The sequence below is a fragment of the Phyllostomus discolor genome, chromosome 5 (genome assembly GCF_004126475.2).
Source record: "Phyllostomus discolor isolate MPI-MPIP mPhyDis1 chromosome 5, mPhyDis1.pri.v3, whole genome shotgun sequence".
In the NCBI taxonomy this organism is placed as follows: Eukaryota; Metazoa; Chordata; class Mammalia; order Chiroptera; family Phyllostomidae; genus Phyllostomus; species Phyllostomus discolor.
The window spans coordinates 124,278,943-124,301,555 of record NC_040907.2 but is presented as its reverse complement, the minus strand read 5'-3'; the positions used below and the strand labels follow the sequence as shown (position 1 = coordinate 124,301,555).

General features: G+C 36.1%; 1 protein-coding gene across 2 annotated transcripts in view; it reads right to left on the bottom strand.

Moving 5' to 3' along the window:
- Positions 1-22,214, bottom strand: part of MICU1 (mitochondrial calcium uptake 1) — a 235,893-nt gene extending 213,679 nt beyond the window's left edge. The window contains exon 1 of one of the 2 annotated variants that reach the window (XM_028512754.2): positions 22,073-22,214. The gene's annotated coding sequence lies outside the window, so the exon portion shown is untranslated. The remainder of the gene's footprint in view (positions 1-22,072) is intronic. The other variant, XM_028512756.2, reaches the window with a different exon arrangement.
- Positions 22,215-22,613: the final 399 nt, after the last annotated feature.

Here is a 22,613-nt window from a genome sequence, read left to right as displayed (position 1 = left end):
TAGTCTTCTTTTTGCTCCAAATCATTGATTTGAGTCCTGGTTTCCTTCCCTTCACTGTTGGTTTCCTATACATTTTCCTTTATTCTACTTTGCATAGCCCTCACTTTTTCTACTATTTTTCGACCATACTCAACCACGTCTGCAAGCATCCTGATTACCAATGTTTTGAACTGTACATTTGATAGGCTGGCTATCTCTTCATATTCGTTGTATTTTGGTGGCATGTTTGATCTCTTCTTTCATTTGGGCCATATTTTTGTGTCTTGGTGGACCTGTTATGTAGTAAGGGGTGGAGCCTTAGGTATTCACCAGGGCGGGGCAACCCATGTCACTTCGTTTTGGCGCTGTATGTGGGGGAGGGGTCTGAGAGGGAACGATGCCATCTGTTCGTCTCTCTGCAGGCTTTCAGTCACTTCTTCCACTACCCACAAGCTAATTGGGCCCTTTTGGTGCTGATTCCCAGATGGGTGGTTTTATGTATGTTCTAGGACCCTGTGGGTATCTCCAACGAACTCTACTATGAGGCTTGGAGTTTCTCCAGCCACTTAACCCCCACAGGTACTTTCAGTCAGAGGTTCTGAGGCTTTACTTCCCTGCGCTGAAACCCTGGGTTGTGCGGTCTGTCTCGCTCCCCAGTTGTTCCTCCTGGTTTATCAGCACACAAATGTGGGACTGCCAGGTCCTCCAGCCACCACCTTCCTGCGCATCCTCTCCACCCCAGCTGCCTATCTGCACTCCTCCTACCAGTCTGGATGAATATTTCTAATTTAACTCCTTGGTTGTCAGACTTCCACACAGTCTGACTTTCTGGCAGTTCTGGTTGTTTTTGTTTTTAAATTTGTTGTCCTTTTTTTGGTTGTGTGAGGAGGCAAAGTTTATCTACCTATGCCTCCATCTTGGCCAGACCAATCATATTGAATCTCAAGGGACAGTACTGAAAAAGAACAAGTTGGAGGACTTCCCCCCTTTCCTAGACTCAGTGAATTTTTACCCGTACTCTGGGGTGACAGGGTTTGCTATCCTTACTGAGTGTCCAAGGGCTTTTTTTGTTATTTAGGGGGAAAGAGTCTGAAATAACATTTTTGCTTTTCTCATTGTAGTGGATGCTTCCCTACAATGAGCTGAATCCATGGGAGGGGATTTCTCTGTCTCACCCTTTCCCCAGTCTTTCTGGTGAGCTCCTGGCTGATATGCAGTGAGAAGAGCCTGTGTGTGGGTATAAACTCTCCTTGTATCTATGGTTTCTAGAGATTATATACTCTAAAAATACCTCAAATTGGTCTTTAGCAATTTATGAAAATTTTAGTTGAATTTTGGGTAATTATCCTAGAGAAATGAAAGCATGTTCACACAAAAACCAGTAAATGAATGTTCACAGCAGCTCAATTCATAAAAATAAGCACATAAAAGAGTGTTCAACCTCATTACCCATTATCAAGATGCAAATTAAAACCACAATAAGGTACCACTACACACCTATTTGGCTAAAAAAAAAAGTTAATGACAATACTAAGTGCAGCAAGAATACAAAACAAGTGAATCCTTTATATGTTGCTGGTGAGACTGCAAAATGGTAGTCACTCTGGAAAACAGTTTGACATTTTCTCATAAAGTTTAACATGTATTTACCATGAGATCAAACAATCCACTCCTGAGTAGTTACTTTGGAGAAATAAAAATTTTGTTCTCATAAAACCTGTATGAATGTTACCAAAGGTCTATAATTGCCAAGAACTATGTCTTTCAACAGTCGAAACAATAAACAAACTGTGGCATACCCATATAATGGAATATAACTACAGTAAAAGGAATAAACTGTTGATACATGCAATAACTTGGATGAATTTCAAGGTATTATACACAGTGAAAGAAACCAGTCTCAAAGGTTACATACTATATGATTCTATTTATACTAGAGATGGAGAGTTTATCAGTGGTTGTCAAAGAATAGAGGTAAAGGATGGTGTGACTACAAAAGGATAGCATGAGGGGGTTATTTCAGAACTTTAATGTATCCTGATCACAGTGGTAGTAAACTGAACATGTATTACTAAAATTCATGCACTAAATTTCAGAGAACTAAGAAAAATAGTCAGTTTTACTATATTATAAACTTAAAGCAGCTTTAAAAGCCAAGTTATATACTATATGATTCCATTTATATGACATTATAGAAAAGGCAAAACCATCACATGAGAAAACAGATCAATGGTTGCCAGGGATTGGGGGTAAGACGAAGAGGGTGAAATAAAGGGGCATAAGGCAATCTCCTCTGGGGAGAAGGAACTGCTTTGTATCTTGATTATTGTGGTGAATATATTACTGTGTTTCTCAAAACGTAGAAAATACAAAAAAAGGGTAAACTTTATTGTAAGTAAACTATACTTCAATAAATCTAAATACAGTTGGTTCTTAAATATACCTGTGGGGTGTGCTATTGAAAAGAAAATATTTAGCTTTAAATACTTATTAGAAAAAAAGAACAAAATAAAGTATCTATCTCAACAATTAAAATAAAAACAAAGTAAAAATAGAAGAAAGAAAAAGCAGAAAGAAAAAGCAGAAAGAAAAATTCCCAGCAGAAATTCTAGGAATGAGTCTAATAAAAGATGTGTAAAATTTTATTGAGGAAATCATAAGACTTCATTGAAAGACCTCTTTAAAGGTCTAAGACCTAAATAAATGTAGAGATACAGCATGCTAATAAACTGAAAAAAACTTTTTTTGTAAAGACAGCAATTCTCCTCCAAACTAAACTACAAAATCAATGCAATCCCAATGAGATTTTAGTGTTCCTGGATAAACTACCCTAAAATAAATCAAAAGTATAAAAGGCCAAGAAAAGCTAAAACATGCTAAAAAAACAAAAAACAAAGTAGTAGAAGCTGCCCTAATATTAAAACTCATTAGAAATCTTAATACTTACAACAATGTGGTACTGGCACAGTACAAGAGAACAATGGAAAAAATTAAAAAGGCCCAAGACAGATCCACATAAATACAGATACTTCATGTACAACAGAGGTGGGGTAGAAAATCAACAGGAAAAGGAGTATTTCTCAATAAATGGAGCTGGGATATTAGGTGTGCATAAAGAAAGACATGGATTAACAATAAACAAATGTCAACTGTAAGTGAATTAAACACAAGTGAAAAAGGAAAAAATGTAAAGCTGATGATATGAGAATATTTTTGTAACATCAGAGTAGGAAAAGTTTTTTCAAACACTACCAAAAAACATTACATATAAAAGACTTAAAGGTATATTATATTTAAAGTGGCAGTAAAAAATGCATGTCATGGTAAAAGATACCACAGAAGACAAAATAAAAGGCAATGTTAAAAGACCCTAAAAAGAAAGTAAAAAGTTGAGTCCAGAGAGGTACAAAAGAGTTCTTCCTCATATTACCATCAAAGGACTAACAGCCAGACTATAATATTAGTTCCTCAAAAGGAGAAAAAAATCAAAAGGAAAATGGGCAAAAGAGAAATCCAAATGGCCATTAAACATCTAAAAAGATGTTGAACAGTATTCTCAAGATAATAAAATGAAAATTTGCATCAAATATTTCACAACTTACAGTCTGGTAAAATTAAAAAGGCCACAATACCCTACACTGACAGAGATGTGGAGCAATGACAACTCTCATGCTTGATGTTGAGAGCATAAATTGGCTCAATCCCTTTAGAAAAGTTGACATTATCTTGATAAATAAAGACATGAATATCTTTAACTCTACAATTTCACTGTAGAAAAATTCAAACATATTCCAAAAGATATGCACAGGAGCATTCATAACAATACTCTTTGTAATGAAAACTAGTAATAACCCAAATGTCCATCAATATCTGTTTTATTCTCATCTAAACACATTTTGTCATTGCTTTTGAGAGAAAGAGGGGGGTGGAGGGAGAGGGAGAGGAAGAGGGAGAGGGGGAGAAAGAGAAAGAGAGGAGAAGGAACATCAATGTGAGAGAGAAACATGGATCTGACACCTTCTTGTACACACCCTGACTGGGAATCAAACCCACTACCTTCCAGTTTACCCAATGACATGCCAACCAACTGAGCCACACCAGCTAGGGCTCCATCAACATTTAAATAGTTAAAAAAAGAAAAGTAATTCATGTAATAGAATACAATATGTTAACAAAAATGAATGAACTACAAAATACACAACAAAGATAAATCTTACAAATAATAATAATAAAACAAAATTGAAAATAAAATAGACACAAAAGAAAATACAGTTGTATTCTGTTTTTATGACATTTAAAAAGATAATATTCAACCATAATGTTTAGGGATGTGAAACTTAAAGGAACACCAAGAAATTGATCATTGTAAAAGTCAAAATAGGGGTCATCTCTGAAAAAAGGGAGAGAATTGTCATAGGAACAAAACACATGGGAGTGGAAGGATCTGGGGGCTGGCGATGTCCAAATTCCTAATCTGGATAATGAATAAATAGAAGTTTACTTTATAATTATTCTTTAAAGTGAACATTTCTTTTTTATATATTTCTTACTTCAAAATAAAACAATATTTAAAAAATAAGATAGGAAATTATGAAATAAGTTTTAGGAATATTTACATCCCCCAAAAAATGCTTTACAAGTAACATACAATAAGTCTCACAAATACGATGTTGAGTGAAAAGGAAATCATAAAATATATATATATGGTTAGATTTCATCTATATAAAGCTCAAAAACAGGAAAAAACAAATTGTTTAGTGATACACATAATCATGATTATTACCAAAATTTCAGATGGTACTTTAATCTCCTGAGGTTGAAGATGGCTATGATCAGGCAGGGGAACCTGGAAGACTCTGGGGTGATGAACTGTTCTTTTGTATCCTGGGTAATGGTTAGCTAAATAGTTCACTTTTATAATTATTTTTTAAAGTGTACAAAGATCCATGTAGTCTTCTTTATGCTATATCTCTATATGATATAGACTATATTTATGTAATATATGAGGTCTGTCTATAAAGTATCCAGCCACATACCATGAAAAATAGAGACATTTACTGAAGAAGGTACAAGATACAAGAAACACTGTACATAAGATAATGACCCTTCAATCCCCTTCAAAACAGGCACCTTGGGATCTCACACAGTTCTCCCAATTACCATCAGTTGCCCTGTCATATTTTCCTGAATCTCACTGAAGGTCTGAAATCTCTTCCCTTTCAAAAGTGATTTTAGTTTTGGGAAAAACCAGAAGTCGCAGGGTGCTAAGTCTGGGCTGTAAAAGTACTGACTCACCTGGGTAATTTGACATTTTACTAAAAAACCTTGCACAAAACACGATGTGTGAGCTGGCACGTTACCATGATGAAGCTGCCAATCACCAGTTGCCTATAGCTGCAGCCTTCTGAATCACAAAAATAGTTTCCACAGAGGGATGTTTAAGCTTAATGCAAAATTTGATGCAGATTCATTGTCTACTCACTCAGTCATTTTGAATGCAACAGCCACAAAGTATACATCCTTACTCAACAGTGTCTACTAACTCACTGACTAGTACTGTGAAGTCATTACTGTCACCTATGCAAATTCCAGTTCACTCTCTTTGTCCGCCAGGATACACTGATGTCGTGAAACCCATTCTTGTTATATTAACAACAGTTGGAATTTTTCCGGACAGACCTCGTACACATATAAAATTCTTTTCTAATGACACCTAACCATTCAAAAAGCTGTTATTGAGTTGAGTTAATTTAATTAAACAACAGAATAAACCTAAATGGCTTATATAAACCTATTACCACATTCTCACTTGTAATTTGCTAATCTGCTAGTTCACTCATTGCTAAATATGTTGGCTTTGTTAATAAAACTTTAACATGAAAATGTATAGCAAAAGTACTGGTTGACCTAGCCAAAGGTCAACTCTACAAAAGGCTGAGAATGATCCTAGAAAGAATAAATTAAAAAATATATACTGATCAACAATAACACAGAGTTAGTATACTTTATGGGCTTCCTTATTAAATTAAAACCTCTAAATCCTGTGATATGTGACATGTGAAATGATATGTGAAGACAGAATAAAGGAATCAATATTTAATAAAGATGCCACCTTGCATGTGCAGATATTTCTGTATTTTACAAGTGCTGCAATGAATACTCTCTCATTTGCATTATATTCAATTTCCAGATGTGGAAAATGGGGCACCTATATTAAAATATAGTAACAATTCCACATCAAAACTTAAGTGTGGATTTCTGACATGTTACTCAGAGTCTCCTTCAACAGCAAAGAACTGATTAGCACTACAAGCCAATCTGCAAAATTAATGTATATTTCTGCCAAAGTCTCTTTCTGTATAAATAACAATTTCAGTAGAATTTTGTAGGCATTCACAGCAACAGACATTTTTACACTCTTTTATAACAATCTGTCTATATTTATGTCCTCTCTAGAAACAAACCTCCTAGGATGACAGCAATAGTATATATTTCATAGTATATTTTATTTCCTTTCTAACCTTTATTCCAACTTCTACCTACTCGGGTACTTTTTAAAAAAGATTTTCCCTTGCTTACATAAGATATTTTAAACTGCCCTGGCTGGCGTAGCTCAGTGGATTGAGCGCGGGCTGCGAACCAAAGTGTCGTAGGTTCGATTCCCAGCCAGGGTACATGCCTGGGTTGCAGGCCATAACCCCCAGCAACCGCACATTGATGTTTCTCTCTCTCTCTCTATCTCCCTCCCTTCCCTCTCTAAAAATAAATAAATAGAATCTTTAAAAATATATATTTTAAAGGATTTAATTAAAGCCAAAATTAGAACATCATAAATTAAAGTGCTACTAAACATGTAGAAAAATTTACATTATTGTATATATTTTAAATTTATATTTTTAACTTTATTTTTATTGTTGACACTATTACAAATGTCCCCATTCCTCACACCCCTTTGCCCTACCCTCTGGCCACCACTACACTGTTTCTATGTCTATGGGTTATGCATATATGTTCTTTGGCTAATCCCTTCACCTTTTTATATTTTGTTTTATTAAACTGAGGCCCAGAAAGTTAAGTGTCTTATTTAAGGTAATCTAGTTAATTTACACTAGATACCAGACCTTACTAACTTGACCCTACTGGCCATTAATTTTGAAGTTAGTCAGACCTATGATCTCAGACTTAGCAACCTGGTGCTTTCATAAAATAGGAATAATAACACAATACAAACAACCATGAAGAGAAATAAATGAGACTTCAGCCAAGATGGAGGCATAGGTAGAAATCCTTCGCTTCCTCACACAACCAAAAGGATAACAACCAATCAAAATTAATAAACCATCAGAAGTGCCAGAAAATCAAACTGCATGGAACTCCAACAACCAAGGAATTAAACAATCAACCAGACCAACCAGACTGGTAAGATAGGTGAATGGAGAGAACCCATGGTTAGGCTGTGGACCACGTGGGCAGAGCTAGCTGAATGGTAAACTGAGACTCAGAGCTAACTGGACCAGGCAGGGGTTGTCACAGAGGGAGAAGCTCCCAGTCTCACAGGAGACTTTGTTGGAAAGTGGGGCTAGAAACCAGCAGGGGAGGTGCATTGTTCCCTCTCTGACCCCTCCCCCACAGACAGCCCTGATGTTCATCAAGGAGGGTTGCCCTGCCCTGGTGAATACCTCCATCCCCTTACAACTTAACAGGTGAGCCCAGGCAAAGAAATATGGCCCAAATGAAAGAACAGAGCAAAACTCCAGAGAGAGCTAAGTGATGAGGAGATAGCCAACCTATTTGATGAAGAGTTCAAAGCCCTGGTAATCAAAATGTTCACACAACTGATTGCGCTTGGTCGCAAAATGAAAGAGCAAATGAAAGATACCCAAAGTGAAATAAAGTAAAATATTCAGGAAACCAACAGTGACAGGAAGGAAACCAAAACTCGAATCAATGATTTGGAAAAAAAGGAAGAAATAATCATCCAACCGATACAGAATTAAGAAAACAAGAATTCAAAAAAAAAATGAAGAGAAATTTAGGAACCTCTGGAACAACTTTAAACTTTCCAATCTTTGAATTATAGGGCTGCCAAAAGGAGAAGAACAAGAGCAAGAAACTGAAAACTTATTTGAACAAATAATGAAGGAAAACTTCCCCAATATGGCAAAGGAAACAGACTTTCAGGAAGCCCAGGAAGCCCAGAGAGTCCCAAAGAAGTTGGACCCAAAGAGAAACACACCAAGGTACATCATTATTACGTTACCCAAGATTAAAGACAAAGAGAAAATCCTAAAAGAAGTAAGGAGAAAGGAAAGAGTTACCTATAAAGGAGTGCCCATTAGACTATCAGCTGATGTCTCAAAAGAAACTTTGTAGGCAAGAAGGAGGTGGAAAGAAGTATTTGAAGTCATGGAAGGCAAGGACTCTATCCAGCAAAGCTTCCATTTAAAATGGAAGGGCAGATAAAATGCTTCCCAGATAAGGTCAAGTTAAAGGAGTTCATCATCACCAAGCCATTATTATATGAAATGTTACAGGGACTTATCTAACAGAAAGAAGATAAAAAATATGAACAGTAAAATGAAAATAAATTCACAGCTCTCAACAAATGAACCTAAAAGAAAAGAAACAATGAAAACAAAAACTAAGCAAACAACTAGAACAGGAACAGAATCAGAGAAATGGACATCACATGAAGGGTTTTCAGTGGGGATGGGGAGGGGAGAAATGGGGGGGGAAGTACAGGGAATAAGAAGCATAAAAGAAATTAAAGGCATTCAAATTGGAAAGGAGGAAGCAAAACTGTCATTGTTTGCAGATGACATGATAGTATACATAGAACAAACACCCTATAGAGTCCACCAAAAAACTACTTGACCTAATAAGTGAATTTGGCAAAACAGCAGGATACAAAGTCAATATTCAGAAATTGAAGGCATTTTTGTACACCAACAATAAAATACCAGAAACAGAAATCAAGAAAAAAAATCTCATTTGATATAGCAACAAGAAAAATAAAGTACCTAGGAGTAAACCTAACCAAGGAGGTAAAAGACCTATACTTAGAAAACTATACAGCCCTGGCTGGCGTAGCTCAGTGGATTGAGCACGGGCTGGGAACCAAAGTGTCCCAGGTTCGATTCCCAGCCAGGGTACATTCCTGGGTTGCAGGCCATAACCCCCAGCAACCGCACATTGATGTTTCTCTCTCTCTCTCTCTCTCTCTCCCTTCCCTCTCTAAAAAAATAAATAAAATAAAATCTTTAAAAAAAAAAAGAAAAGAAAACTATACAATACTGAAGAAAGAAATTAAAGAAGACACAAACAAATGGAAGCATGTACTACGTTCATGGACTGGAAGAATTAACATGATCAAAATGTCTGTATTACCCAAAGCAGTTTATAGATTCACCGCAATCCCTATTAAAGTACCAATGACATATTTCACAGATATAGAACAACACTGCAAAAATTTATATGGAACCATAAATGACCCTGAATAGCTGAAGCAATTTTGAGAAAGAAGAACAAAGTAGGAGGGGTCACAATACTGTATTACAAGGCCACTATAATGAAAACAGCCTGGTACTGGCATAAGAACAGACACACAGACCAATGGAACAGAATGGAGAGCCCAGAAATAAACCCAAGTCTGTATGGTCAATTAATATTTCACAAAGGAAGAAACAGCATAAAATGGAGTAAAAATAGCCTCTTCAACAAATGGTGTTGGGAGATTGGACAGCTACATGCAAAAAAAATGAAACTTGATCATCAACTTCCACCATACACAAAAATAAATTCAAGATGGATAAAAGACTTAAATATAAGCCATGACACCATAAAAGTCCTAGAGGAAAACACAGGCAGGAAAATGTCAGACATTCCACGCAGCAATATTTTCACCAATATGTCCCCTAGAGCAAGGAACACAAAGGAAAGAATGAACAAATGGGACCTCATTAAATTATAAAGCTTCTGCATGCCTAGAGAAAACAGCATTAAAATTAAAAAGAGAACCAATTATTTGAAGCACATATGATGGGCTAAAGATGGTTTACTCAATAAATGGTATTGGGAAAATTGGGCAGACAAAGAAAAATGAAACTAGACTACCTTTTATACTGTATACAAGAATGCATTTAAAATGGATAAAGACTTAAACGTTAGACCCAAAACTATATAAATTGTAGAGGCAAACATAGGCAGCAAATCTCAGACAAAGCTCATAGCAGTATTTTATTGGATATATCTCCCCAGGTAAGGGAAACATAAGAAAAAATAAACAAATGGGACTATATCAAACTAAAAGTTTTTGCACAGCAAAGGAAATCATCAACAAAATAAAAAGACAAACTACAGAATGGGAGAACATATTTGCTGAAATATCTGAGAAGGGGTTAATATCCAAAATTTATAAAGAACTTATAAAACTCAACACTAAAAAAACAAACCCAATTAAAAAATGAGCAAAGGACCTGAATAGACACTTCTTCAATGAGGACATACAGATGACCAACGGACATATGAAAAGATGCTCAACGTCACTAATCATCAGAGAAATTCATATTAAGACTATGATGAGATATCATCTCACACCTGTCAGAATAGCAATCAGCAACAAATCAACAAACAAGTGCTGGCAAGGAGGTGGAGAAAGGGGAACCCTTTTGCACTGTTGGTGGGAATGTAGATTGGTGCAGCCACCATGGAGAGCAGTATGGAGATACCTCAAAAAATTGAGAATGGATCTGCCTTTTGACCCAGCTATCCCACTCCTAGGAATATAGCCAAAGGAACCCAGACACTAATTCAAAAGAACATACACACTCACCTCTATGTTCACTGCAGCATTATTTACAATCACCAAGATATGGAAGCAACCCAAGTGTCCATCAGCAAATGAATGGATAAAACAATTATGGGACATTTACACAATTGAATACTACTTGGCCATAAAAAGGAAGAGATTTTTACCCTTTGCAACAGTATGGATGGACCTGGAGAAAATTATGCTAAGTGAAATAAGCCAGTCAGAGAAAGATAAATACTGTATGATTTTCTCGTATGTGGGATCTAATGAACAAAGTGAACTAACAAGGAAAATGGGACAGATTCATAGATGTAGAGCAGATGACAGAGCTAGAGGGGTGGGAAGTGAGGAGGCAGAGGGTCTGAGCATAAAGGAAATAGGACTCATGAACATGGACAAGAGTGTGTTGATTTCTGTGGGGAGGATAGTATAGGGGACTAAATGGTAGTGGAAACAATACAATAAAAATTAAATTAAAAAATGGACAAAAGGTTTGAATAACCATTTCTCCAAAGAAGATATATAAATAAGCACATGAAAAGATGTTCAACATTAAGGAAATATAAATCAAAACCACAATGAGATACTACTTAACATCCATTAGGATGGCTATTACTTAAAAATAAAAAAAAGCAGAAAATAACAAGTGTTGGAAAAAATGTGGAGATATTGGACCCTTGTGTATAGCTGGTGGCAATGTAAAATAGTGCAGCCGTTATGGAAAACAGTCAAACATAGAATTACCATATGACCCAGCAATTCCACTCCTAGGTATATATTCAAAAGAATTAAAGCAGACTAAATGTCCATCAATAGAGAAGTTGATAAACAAAATGTGTGTATACATATAATGAAACATTATTCAGCCTTAAAAAGGAAATTCACTGCTGGTGGGAATGTAAACTGGCACAGCCACTCTGGAAAACAATATGAAGATTCCTCAAAAAATTAAGACTAGAGTTACCATATGACCCAGCAACCCCTCTTCTGGGTATCTACCCGAAAAATTTGAAACCTTTATTTACAAAGCTATATACACCCCTGTGTAAACAACCCAAATGTCCATTGACAGATGACTGGATAAATAAGATGTGGTACCTATACATAATGGAGTATGACTCAGCCGTAAGAAAAAATTAAAATACTGCCATTTGCAACAGCGTGAATGGACCTTGGTAGTATCATGCTAAGCGAAACAAGTCAGAAAAAGTTAACAACTGTATGACTTCACTCATGCAGGGGATATAAAACTGAAAGTAACAAATAAACAAATAAGAAAAAGAAATAAAAATTCATAGACACAGACAACAGTATGGTGGATACCAGAGGGAAGGGGGCCAAATATATGGTGACAGAAGGTTTGACTTTGGGTGGTGGGTACACAAAATATGCAGGTCATGTATCACAGAAATGTACACTTGAAACCTACATAATTTTATTCACCAATGTCACCTCAATAAATTAAATTAAAAATAAAATAAGAATAAGGTACTCAGATTTTTTAAATAAAGTTTTGATACATCCTACAACAAAGATGAAACTTAAGGATTTAATGCTAAGTGAAATAAACCAGACACAAAAGAAGAAAACTGTACGATTCTACCTATAAGAGGTATCTAAAATAGGCAAATTCTTTGAGACAGAAAATAGAATAGTGGTTACCAGAATACCAGGGGCTGGAGGGAGAGACTAAGTTACAGAGTTTCTGTTTGGCATGATAAAAAAGTTCAGGAAATGGTTAGTGGCAATGATTGCACAACAATGTGACAGTATTTCGTGCCACTGAATGGCACACTTAAAAGTGATTAAAATGGCAAATATTACGTTATATGTATTTTACCACAGTTAAAAAAAACTATCTAGTCCAAAAGCTTAACCAGTAAACAAGTTATTAAAACACCCAGGCTCAGCCCTGAGCTTGGTGGCTCAAGTAATTGGAGCGCCGACTGGCACACCGAAAGGTTGCGGGTGTGCTCCTCGGTCAGGGCACGGTCAGGGCACGTGCTTAGGTTGAGGGTTTGATCCCTAGTCAGGGCACGCATGGGAGGCAAAAACAGTGTTTCTTACATTTATGTCTGTCTGTCTCTCTCTCTCTCTCTGTCTCTTTCTCTCCCCCCCTCTAAAAATAAACATACCCTTGAGTGGGGATTGTTTTGAAAAATCTAAAAAAAAAATAAATAAACAAAACACCCGTGTTCACAGCAATGCTATTCACACTAGCCAAAAGGTGGAAGCAACCTGAGTGTTCATCAACAGATGAATGAATGCAACAAATGTTTTGTTGTATAACAACAAAACATTTTTCAGCTGTAAAAGGAGGAAATTCTAACACATGCTACATCACGGACTAATCTTAAGGACATTATACCAAATGATACAAGTCAGTCACAAAAAGACAAACATTATATGATTCTACTTACATGACGTACCTAGAGTTCCTCTAAATCAGGGCTTCCCAACTGCCAGGATTGATTCTGCTCAGTGGCTTATTAGGACCAGCAGGAGGTGAGCTTGCATGTATTGAGATTGAGTCATCCCGAAACCATCCCCCAACCCAGTCTGTGGAAAAATTGTCTTCCATAAAACCAGTGCCCGGTGCCGAAAAGGTTGGGGAGCACTGCTCTAACTCATAGAGACATAAAGTAGAATTGCAGTTGCCAGGGGCTAGGGGAAAGGAGTAATGGAGAGTTACTTAATAGAGAATTTCACTTCTGCACAATAAAAATAGTTCTAGAGACAGATGAATGTGATCACTTTACAAGAATCTGAATGTACTTTATACCACTGAACTATACACTTTAAAATGCTTAAGACAGTAAATTTTATGTTATTTGTATTTTGACACAATAAAAAAAATTGCAACGAAGAAATTCTGGTACATACTACAACATCAGTGAACCTTAAAGATGTTATGTTAAGTAAAATAAGCCAGTTGCAAAGACAAATACTTTATGATTCAACTTAATGAGGTACTTACAGTAGTAAAATTCATAAAAATAGAAGTAGAATGGTGATGCCACAGACTAGGGGTAAGAGTTACTGTTTAATGGATATAGAATTTTCTGTTTGAAAAGGAAGTAAAAGTTCTGAAAATGAATGGTTGTAATGGTTGTACAACAATGTAGATGTACTTAACACCTTATACTTAAAATGTACACTTAAAAATGGTTAAAATAGGAATTTTTTAAATTGTGGTATAATATACATAAAATTTATCATTTTAACCACTTTTAAGCATATAATTCAATTACATTAATATACTCACCATGTTGTACAACAACAGCACAATCCTAACTTTTGAAGAGAAATAGCAACTGTATTGTAGCATTTCTCAAATTCTAAATTTATCTCATTGCTTCCTTGTAACATGGTTTAAATTATTTCTCTAATCTCTTCATTTCCTATAATCTGGAAGTTATATCTAAAAGCTTGATTGGAGTCAAATTAAGTACTTTTAGTAAGAACTCTTGAGATTATTTTGTGTACTTCATGACCCTTGGTGTAAGTTTTATTCTTCAGTGTCTAATTTGCTATTAATCTCATTAATGTTGTTTTTTTTTTAAATCTCAGACATAGTAGTTTCTGTCTCTGCAGGTTTGTCTTTTTAAAGTATCTTCCATGTTTCTATTTAACATATTCAATCTTCTAGTTTCCTGAGCATACAGAATACAATTATGAATTATAAACATTGGATTAACATCCCTCTTTACTAATTCTATCACTGGTGTCACTTCTGTTTCAGTTTTGATGGATTTTTTCCTCATCATTATGGGTCATATATTCCTACACTTTTGTATGTCTAGTAATTTTTTATTCGATTCCAGGCACTGAATTTTACCTTGTTGGGTGCTGGATATTTTTGTATTCCTGTAACTATTCTTGGGCTTTGTTTCAGGACACAATTCAGTAACTTGGAAACAGCATGACCCCTTCAGGTCTTGCTTTTAATCTCGGGCTGGCTACAGCAGCACATAGTTTAAGGCCAATTCATGTCACCACTAAGGAAAAACCCTTCCCAGTACTCTACATAATGACATGTTAAGATATTTACCACTCTGGCTGATTGGAAAAAACACTATTCTTGCCCCTGTCTACAGGAATTCCTATTGTCTCTAATCTTTTCAACTGTTTTTTTTTTCTTTTTTCCTAGCCTTGGGTTTCCTCACATATATGCACTGATCAGTTCTCATAGGTGAATATTTGAGGGAAAGCATTTGGAAATCTTGGGAGTTCTCCCTCCTTTCAGTTCTCTAATCTTCAGGATTCTTCACTGAAAACTCCAGCAGCCTTGGCCTCCCCAGACTCCCTCAATTCTGGGAGACCACTGTGGTCTGCCTGGGCTCCCCCCTTTCTGCTCTGCAGATGGGAAATTCTTTCCAAGCTGCAAGCCAGACCAGTCATAAAGCTCATCTGATTTGTTTCCCATCTTTCAGGAATCACTCTCCTTTGTTGCACAGTGCCCAAAATCCAGGAAACCATTGTTTTTGTTTACTTTGTCTGCCTTTTTAGCTGTTTCAGGTAGGAAGGTAAATATGGTCCCTGTTATTCCTTCTTCACCAGAAATGTAAATTAAGACCAATTTTTCTGTCCCTTTTATTCCTCTTTGTCTTTGTGAATTATTTTAAAGTAACCCTCAGACATCATATCATTTCACTGCTATATATTTTAGTATTTAGTATGTCTCTCCAAAAAATCTGGACTTCCTTTGTACATGATCATGTCACTGTTACACTTAACAAATTTAACAATAATTTCTTGGTAAGATCTAATATGCAGTCCACATTCCAATTTCCTGTCTCAGAAATGTTATTTTTTCCTTTTAAACAACCAGTTGTTCAACTTCTCTTTAATACTAGCATGTGATGGGTACTATGCTAAGTGTCTGATATCCATTATCTTATTTAATTCCCAATAACTGTTGAGGTAAGTATTATTATTAATCCTACATAACTGAGAAGGACACCAAAGCTCAACACTTCTAAGAAATTTGCATAAAGTTATAGCCAGCAGATGACAGAGGAAAGTTTCTACAATCCCAAAGTCATCGCTCTAACCATCATGCTTCATTATCATCTCAGGAATTATTAGAATAGAAAGTTAGATGATATCAATGCTGAAGTTGAAAGTCAAATTCTGAAACTACTTAATTTAAATTCCATCACAGATCAAAGACTTGAGAAAATTAGCAATGCTGCTTTATTTGAAATATATTGCCATAGAATCTACTTGATAATTTTAAAAAATAGAATTTCCAGCCCTGGCTGGTGTAGCTCAGTGGATTGAGCACAGGCCTGTGAACCAAAAGGTCACTGGTTCGATTCCTGGTCAGGGCACATTCCTGGGTTGCAGGCCAGGTCCCCAGTAGGGCAACCACACATTGATGTTTCTCTCCCTTCCCCTCTCTCTAAAAATAAATAAATAAAATCTTTAAAAAAATAGAATTTCCAAATATAAAAGCAAGTTTTATTTTAAAAAGTAAGGAATGTGGTTGAAATGAAAATTAACTATCATGTGAAACTAAAGAATGCAGACTCAAGTTTACTCAAAATGTTCTACAACAGCCCTGTCAAATAGAGTGGGCTGCAATGATAGAAAGTTTTATATCTGCATTGTTCAGTACAGTAACCACCAGCTATAGGTGGCTACTGAGCAAGCACCTGGAATGTATCTAGTGAAACTGATAAACTACATTGTAAATCTTAGTTAGCGTAAATTTAATTATAATTATCAATTCATCTGTCTGTCTCCACCACTAGACTCAGCTCCTTGAGGAATGGAGTATGATTTTTCTCTCTCTCCACGGTCTTGGTACCTGTTACACAGAAAAAACATGCTTATCAATGTGTGGTAGAATGTGTAAATGGAATTTTCTAGATGTATCCAAGTAAGTTCTTTAAATGTATCAGACTGAGAAAGGTTACAGAGTACAATCTTAATCTATTAGATTACATCCTGTTTCTGTTCTGATTTTTAAAGCAGATGAAATATTGTATTTACTCATTTATTCACCAAAGATGTTCTGAGCTTGTCTATATGACTGGTGCTCAGGATATGATGGTGAATAAGACTTGTTCCTGCCATCAAGAATCACTCAGTTTCATAGAAAATACATATAATTGCTCTACAAAATGAGAATGTTTTTAAAGGTAAAAATAATTGCTATGGGAACCACAAAGCAACATAAGCACTTGATAGTGGAGGGAAGTTTTATGAACTAAAAAACTTAGTAACCTAGGTTAAAGACAAATGGTAGCGCACCACCTGGAGGATGGCAGGATGGAGAGGCATTCAAAGTACAACAAACAGCCTATGCGAAGGTATAAAGACACAAAAAGGCATAGCTTGTGCGGGTGGGGGTCAAAAAGTAGTTCACTCTGTTTAGACCATGGGGCATGGAATAGGGAGACAAAGAAGAAACATAAGAGCTAAACCAGACAGATGTCTTAAAGCTTATATCCTAATGCCATTTATGTGCTGTGGTATAGAGTACTCACTTAATCCTGTAGAAGAGTAGACAAAGTACTGATGTTTATTTTTTCAAGAAATAGCTTGTTGATTTAATTCCAATACTCAAGGAACAAACTTGAAAAATCAAAACAAATTGTACTTCAGAACTTAGTGCTTACAAATAGACATCAGGTAATTATCCAAGTCTGAACAAACAATGTTATTAGGATAGGTATTTTAAGTTTTAAATAACCAACATTAAATCACTTTGAAGAAAAATGCCAGTTATTTATATAGCTGACATGAATAATGAGGATCTGTTTCTCAAAGATTACATTAAAGTTTCAATTTTCTCATAGTCAGTAAAACTCACTTTGAACTTACTATTCGTTAGCCTGGGAAATGTTTACAATTTGCCAAAAAAAAAAAAAAAAAAAAACCACCACCACAAAACCCTGATTACTCTTAGTTTGAAGAAAAAGAAGATTAATACATTTCTAGCTGTTTATTCTCTCAAAAACAGGGCTAAACCCCCTGTCCTCCCAATGCAGCAATATTTAACTTTCCAATGCCAGATCATTAATTATAGTTAACGTCAATAACTTCTCACAAGTTGGTCAATCACACAATTGCCTTTTTTTGTTTTTTCAAGTAACATTCTAAATGGTTATCTCTTCTTCCTGCAGGTATCTAGCATATCAGTTTCAAACCATTACTTCTCCTTCACAGGAGCTTAACCCTGAACTTATCCTTAAAAATAAAAACAAATCCACTTTTATAATTTCTACCTATTAACAAAAGTTACCATAAATTCTAATCTGAACTTCCAACATACGCCACACCTAGCTCCCCTTGTACAATGTACCTTCCATTTAATATTAAACTTTACTGAGCTCAGAGTTTGTGTAAAATTCTCTCAACACATTCCCCTAGCATGACGGTTATCATACTTAAATTGGGCAATCTTCAAATACCTGGGCAGTCCACTAATAATTATTTTGTTTAAGCAGAGTTTTCTAGCTTACTGCTTTATATACAATCTGGAATTTAAAAACCTGCTAAAATCAAGACAAACTGAAAGAAGGACGATATAGTTAATTCCTCAGATATCTTTATATCTTAAACTCCCTACAGTTAAACATTCTGAAACTGGGAAAATAAAATCTTAAATATTACTTTTTGTTATTGTTATTATTAACAATTAATTTAATGAGATACTACTGTATTCAAGACACCTAGCATACATTAATTAAGTTAATCTTCACAAGACCCCTATGAGATAGGTATTATTATTTCCATGCAAATGGAATAAACTTAAGTTTGGAGAGACTGAGTACGTTGCTCAACATCCAGAAGTGAAGTTCCTGGGGTTTAGAATATAGATCTGTCTAAATTAAAGCATGCGCCACCAATGTTAGCAATTTAAAGTTCCAATGTCCATTGAATTGAGCCATGAACATTTTTTTATCTTCACCTGAGGACATACTTACTGATTTTACAGAGAAGGGGAAGTGAGGGAGACAGGGAGAGAAACATCTATATGAGAGAAAGAAACATTGATCTGTTGCCTCCTGCATATGCCTGGACTGTGGACTGAAATCACAACCCAGGTATGTGCCCTGACTGGGGATCAAACCTTCGACCTTTGCGTTCACGGATAGACCATGTTTCCAACCACACCAGCCAGGGCCATTAGCATTTCTTTTAAGCACAGACAAGACAGTGGAGTAAACAATATTGCTTCAATTATATTTTCTCTAAAAATACAGTGAATCAATCTGATTAATACTTAAGATACAAACCCAGACACTAATGTTAACTACAGTTTTAAAGATAACACCCAGTCACAGCTACTAGTGACAATTATTTTTCATATAATGCACAAAACAAAGTGGTTTCTATGTTAACAGATTTTTGAACATGAAGTAATTAAAAGAATCAGGCATTTAGTTATATTAACTACATATGCTTAAATATTTAGAACATTTTTATTTATTATTTATAAACTGGTTTGTTAATTAAGTTTGACCACAGTAGTAAAAATATTGATCAAAAATCAATTTTAATAAACTGGCCAAATATACACAATATTAAAGTTAGAAAATCTGAATACTACAGAGTAAGGTTACTATATATGTAATAACAGTATAAACATATGCACTTGAAGCATTTAAATATAAGTTCTATAATAAAATAATAGACATTTAAAAAGGGAAAATCAATATACAAACTGTAAAATATAATTAATTTGTATTGGGAAAGGAAAGCAAGTTCTCTTAATTAAAAAACAAATAAACACACACACACACACACACACACTAAATTACTTTAGTTAACATCTGTTGTTTTTGCCTGTCCAGCAACCATTTCCCCTCTCTGGGAAATACCACAATTCACCTTTAGGAATTACATGCCCCTTACCCTAATTCATGCGATTTGAAACTATAGCCCCACACCCCACTTCAGGGTAGGAACAAGAGCCAATCCTGGCCACAGAAAGCATTCCATCACTCTGGCCACAGAGATTATCTCTAGGATGGGCAAGGACAGAAGTCAGGCCAATGAGAGTTACATACAGTAGTTTGCTGGAATCATAGAGAAAAGTAAGTTCTCTCTCTTCTGGGGTTTCTAAGGCTGTAGGATGTAAGCCTAGTGCTATTAGTACCATCTTTCCCATGGGGTCTGACTTCAGACTATTTTTTCCCACTATTCCCAAACACACAAGGAAACTAGTGGTACCTGTGGTAGAGGAAAAGACAAATTAGGATTTTGACTTTCAATGTTATATTTTCTATATTATTTCCATTTTTCCAAAGTGAACACCCATTACTTTTATAATAGGAAATATAAAACACTGAAAAATACTGTCCCTGTGTTTTCCTCTCAAATATGCTCATATATCAATATTTAATGTCTCAATTTTCTCATAATTTACCAAAGTGAGTAGAACATCTATCTTAAAAGAATTAACTTTTCTCCTAGGCACAAAAGCACGTTATTTTTATTCTGAGTGGGGGGAAAAGTGTGAGTAAACTTAAAAAAAAGTTAGTTCTCTTTTAAAATGGTATATATTAAAGGATTCTATATGGGGAAATGGTTAACATTCAGCAGTGCTATAGCCATTGTAAAAATTGCTTGAGGTAAAACTAAATATTAAAAGTGGCCAAATTAGGTTTAATAACTATCAATTACATTAGTCCTATAATTAAATAATGTAAGATCTGAAGGGTCAGTTTAAATCTTTCAGTTATAATTATTTTACATAATATTGCATTATGTAGAGAAATTACATACTATTGTTTTGCTCTTAAATACTATAAGAAAGTCAGTCTCAAGGTGTACCCCTTGGGAATGTAAAAAATCTTAATTAATATAGTAAATGTTGTATGGATTATAAAGAAAGAGAGCAATACAGGCTTTTGTCCTTTCATTTCTTATAAATTTCTTATTAGTTTCTATCACTCTTTCTTTCCCTTTCTCCCCAGACACAACCCACTCTCAAAACTTTGCTTTCTGTCAATATTACGCTATGTTTTATAATCCTCAGTAATTGTGGACATTTAGATGTCAATGATACTTTCTTGACATAATTATGTAGCCAGAATGATGTTAAGTGGAAAAGGTAATCAGGGACAATAAAGAGTAGCTGGAGGCCAGAGCCACCTTCTTGCAAAGTAGCATTAAGTTCTAAAAAGTTTTTAGTAAGAGGTGATACGCAACAAACTCATTACCTTTTCCAACACCAGAAAGACAGCAGTTTGATCATTCCGACCAACATCTATGTCTCAAGCTGCTGACACTTTACTAATTTGTCATATGGTTCAATGAAACCTAACTCTCCCACAGCTATCAACCCCAAACTATTTTAGTTTCTCTTCAAATGCCTTTCTTCTACTACAAGATCACTTGCACATACGACCCAAAGGGATGCTTTAACATAAACAAAGGTATATCCAAAAACCCACCCTCCCCCGCAAAACTGTGGTAGACACATATTTATAAAATCATAGAAAGAAAATGGGTCTTTCCAGGTATCACAGGGAGAATAAAATATTTTACTCTAGTCGCTAAAATGGTTATTCTACTTATATTTCAAATGCCTACGATATATTTTAGGCATCTGAAAGAGAAGATAAAGAATTCATAACTATGAAGATTACAGAGATAGCAACTAATAGAAGAGTCTGTTTCAAACTCTTTTCCCAACATTCATATAGAGCCTAGAACACCTGACTCCTTCTCTGAAACATCGTTTGGTGGGCCAGGTTGCGATGAGAGAATGAGAACGGGAAGACACTGTAAAAGATAAAAACTCAACAGTCCAAGAAGCCTCCACTTTGTTTTGCTCCTTCGGGTCTGCACTAACTTTCCATTCTTGTTTCGTTTCAGTGATTAATACTTCTCCCCATCATTGGTCTAACTGTAAACTCCCCTACCCATTTCCAACTACATCCATAAATCCCAGTGGAACCAATCAAGTCTACCTGTGTCGCCTCGTCTCCCGTGCGGAGACGGACGTCGGCTTCCGAGTGAATCCATCGGCTAGGAACTCGGCACTGGGAGAAGTTCTCCCGGGACAGAGAGAAGGGACGGGGTTAGGAGAAGAAGAGCAGAGGACAGGGAGCAGAAAGGACTAAGGACTCCTCTCAAACCCCTAAACGGAGCCCATCAGGGAGAGGTAGCTACCGCCACCCGACCTGAGGAGTCGCCAGATCCCACAGCTCACAAACGTCCGGCCCCGGAGATCCAGTACTTACAGCTGTTTTGCACCCTCTCCCATTTTGTCTTCCCTAAATAATGGCTATCTCCGGATACTCTACAGAGTTCAGCACTCACCCGTCCAAGCTGAAGCGCCAGCTGCTTCTGCGTCAAGTCCTCCCACCTCTGACACCCATAGAGACGAAGAAATAGCAGAGACAAGCCTCCACCGCCGCCCACCTTCTAGTGACTCCCCGAGCCGCTGGGCCTGTCGGGATCGTGGCGAAAAGCTTGTGGGAGGGACACGGAGAAGGAGTATGCGGGGGAGGGAAACAATTCGCCCCGCCTTGGCTTCGGGCCCCGCCCCGGCCCCAGCCCCGCCCCTCAGTGTTTAGGCGGGAAGACTCTCGGAATCTTCTGGCGTTTTCCGCGTCACACACGCAAAAGTTAGTAAGAGCCAAAGGCAAGTGCAGTGCCTTTTGTCACCTCATGGGTACCCGTTTACGTGTTGGCTAAGCAAAAAGGAGTCAGTGAAAACAAAACAGGACCACAGTGAGTTGAGAATTGTTGCTTTTGGACTACATTAGGTTTAGGCTTCTAGTAAAATTTCCCTATTTCCTGACCTTGAGTTTTTTTAAATTTAGAAACCTCACCATTTCCTCTACTGTATGGTTTTTTC